At 45.5% G+C, this 3,540-nt stretch overlaps 1 pseudogene; it reads right to left on the minus strand.

The window, feature by feature from the left end:
- Positions 1-921: 921 nt before the first annotated feature.
- Positions 922-3,114, minus strand: LOC124982693 (cofilin-1-like; annotated as a pseudogene).
- Between the last annotated feature and the right edge of the window lie 426 nt (positions 3,115-3,540).

A 3,540-nucleotide genomic window follows, 5' to 3' on the forward strand; every position in this document is an offset into this window, starting at 1 on the left:
TAGCTCTTCATGTCTGTGAGTATGAAAATGTCACTGGGGGAGGACAATTAGGTAGAAAATATGTCAGAAAGAAAATGTTTCTTAGAAGAAACATGCTCGAGAAACACTGCACTTGCTCTTGAAGAGGCAGTTTATTGGAGAATCATTAAACATGTACATTCTCCACTCTGTGGGACACAAGTTTCAGGGCAACTATGGAATCCTGGGAAGAGATGATTCCTCCCAGGAACCTGCCGTCCTAACATTGGATGGAAACCCAGACATTTCACTGGTATGGATTTTTCTCTGGTGGCCTGAATTTCTAATCCCCATCAAAGTGTAAGGATCTCTGGATGAGATAGTACCAAACTTAATCATCTATAAACTGCTTAATTGCCTTTCTTTCTCTCCTTCCTTCCTTCCTACCTCCCTTCTCCCTGCCCCCCCCTCCTTTTTTTCTAAATGGAAGGTTCCTTACTGGTCCTGCTTCCATAAATGGTCAAGACCAAGAGCAAAGAGAGGGGACCCAGCCAGCACAGGGAGGGATCATCTCTAGAATATTTCCATTTATACACAAAACTAAACAGACAAGCACAGAGTCACTGTTATCGTTAGAAGTTGGCAGTATGGGACAGGGGAGAAGCAGATGGGGAGTAGGGTAGCCCCCCAAAGTGGGTGCCTGTGGGGAGACCTGGTGTGCTTCAACCCAAGAGGAAATCAGAAGATCCAAAGCAGTTTGGGAAGGTCAGAACTTCCAGAGATGGAAGGAGGAAGAAGGTCGAGGGGGTGGGGGTGGGGGGCAGTTAGGCTTCTGGGGTAAAGGGAATGCCCGCCCCTCCTGGGATCCCCCAGCCTCTCCCATCTGGCAGGAAGCGTGGCAGCCTGCAACCCCCAGGGCGGGTTTGGGGCTGCCAGGTGCTCCAGGCAGGGGGCTGGAGGGGGTCACAAAGGGTTCCCCTCCAGAGAGATGACGACACTGCCCCTCCCCCGTTTTTCAGCCAGGGTGCAGCTGTCCTTGACCTCTTCGCAGAAGTTTGCGTGTCATTCATGCTTGATCCCTGTCGGCTTCTTCGTGGTGTCCTCGGGACCGGGGTAGATCATTTTGCTCCTAAAGGGTGCAGACTCAGGGACCCAGAAGATAAACAGCAGGTCCTCCTCTTTGCTCTCCTTGGCTGGTGGGTCCGTCATTGAGGGCGCAGCGGCAGTCCTTGTCTGGCAGCGTCTTGACAAAAGTGGCGCCATCCAGAGTCTGGCCCGCATCAACTACCGGGGTCTCCCTGCCCTCCTCCAGGATGCTGTTCTTCCTGTCCTCACTCAGGCAGAAGAGCACCGCCTTATTGTCCCCGTTCACTTCTTCTGGCAACCAAGAGTCTCGCATCTTCATGTCACTGAACTCTTGACGACACCATCAGAGAAGCCACACCAGAAGCCATGTTTCTGGAAGCATGGAAGATGGCTAGGAGAGCCAACAGAGCCTCCACAGCTCCTGCCGGGATCCCACTGAACGAAATTCCTTGTCTTATACCAAATTTTATTAAGGGCAGGAGACAGAGGAAGGGGGCGGGATTGAGGGAATGTGTAAAAAGGGAAATTTGACTCAACTCAAAGTGAATCAAAGACCTGGGCATTAGAACAGAGAAAAAGTAAGCCCAACTCTCCATCATGTTGGCCTAGGAACCAAATTCCTCAAGGAGACTCTTAAAGTGCAAGAAGTAAAATCAAGACTCAATAAATGGGATGGTATCAAACTAAAAACTTCTTCACAGCAAGGAAGCAATCAAGAACATGAAGAGAGAGCTTACAGAATGGGAGAAAATCTTTGCCACCTGCATCTCAGAGCATTAGAGCATTAATCTCCAGGATATATAAAGAACTCAAATAACACCCAAATAATAATAATAATAATAATAATAACCCAATCAATAAATGGGCAAAGGAACTGAACAGGCACTTCAGAGAAGAAGAAATATGACACGTCAACAAATACATGATAAAATGTTCAACATCTCTAGCAATTAGAGAAATGCAAATTAAAACTACACTGAGATTTCATCTCACTATAGTCAGAATGGCAATTATCAAGAATACAAGTAACAATAAATGTTGCGGAGGATATGGGGGAAAAAGTCATACATTGCTGGTGGAACTGTATATTAGTGTAACTACTCTGGAAAGCAGTATGGAGATTCCTCAGAAAACTTAAAATGGTGGAAAGCAGTATGGCAACTCCTCAGAACACTTGGAATGGAACCACCATTTGACCTAGTTATCTCGCTCTTTGGTATATACCCAAAAGACTTAAAAGCAGCATACTACAGTAACATAGCCACATCAATGTTTATAGCAGCTCAATTGACAATAGCAAAACTCTGGAACCAAACCAGGTGCCCTTCAATGGATGAATGGATAAAGAAAATGTGGTGTATGTAGAAAATGGAATATTACTTAGCCATAAAGAAGAATGAAATTATGGCAACTTCTGGTAATTGGATTGAACTGGAGACTATCATACTAAGTAAAATAAGCCAGTACCCAAAAAACTAAAGGCCAAATGTTCTCTCTAATATGTGAATGTTAACACACAATAAGGAGGCGGGAGGGAAGGGAAGAATAGAAGTTCATTGGATTAGACAAAGAGGAATGAAGGGAAGGGGAATGAGATTAGTAGAAACAGTAGAATGAATCAGACAGAACTTTTCTGTGTTCATATATAAATACATGACCAGTGAAACTCCACATCATGTACAACCACAAGAATGAGAGCCAAATTAGGTAAATTTTACTCCATGTGTATATATACTATGTCAAAATACATTCTACTGTTATGTATATCTAAAAAGAACAAATTCAAAACAGGGAAGTTTGAAAATAAGAATGGAATAGTTGTTGAGCTCAGTCCATAAACACAGTGATCAAGATAAATGTTTATTTTCTAAAACTACTCTGTTTAAGGATTTTATTCTTCTGAGATATTGGAATGTGTGTGTGTGTATGTGTAGTGTGTGTGTGTGTGTGTGTGTGTGTAGGGGGCTGGGCCAGAGTCCTTTCCGATTCCCTCCATTTCCTGGAATCAGGCATGAGTGCAGTACCAGGGCATGGGAGGTGATGGCCACGCAGGGGCACACCATCAGTCATCAGTACCTGTAGGCTAATGCTGAGTCATCCTGCCACGTCCTTCGGGTTTGCTCCACCTGCATGGTGGGAGCTCAGGGACATTCTTTGTTCCCATCTGTCCGGTCTTGCCACTTCTCTAGCTAGCCTTCTATCTCGGAGAGATCTTCTCTGCTTCCCAGGGCCACAGCAGACCTACCTGGGGTTTTTGCCTCCACCCTGCTCCTCCCTGCTCAGTTCAACCGAGTCTGACTCAGTGGTTACGGAAGCACTAGTATCTGAATTCTCATCATTTCTGCCCCAACATTCTTCCTCCCTGTAGCCAAAGAGTGCCCTTCAGTTTCCAGGCTGAGGAACTCCAGCCACGTATTTCCTTCTAAATTCGTTGCTTAGCCACCTCTGTCCTTTCTGGCTCCTGGGGAGACCTTGGCTGTTGTGAATCAAAATCCC

Source organism: Sciurus carolinensis, chromosome 4 (assembly GCF_902686445.1).
Source record: "Sciurus carolinensis chromosome 4, mSciCar1.2, whole genome shotgun sequence".
Classification (NCBI taxonomy): Eukaryota; Metazoa; Chordata; class Mammalia; order Rodentia; family Sciuridae; genus Sciurus; species Sciurus carolinensis.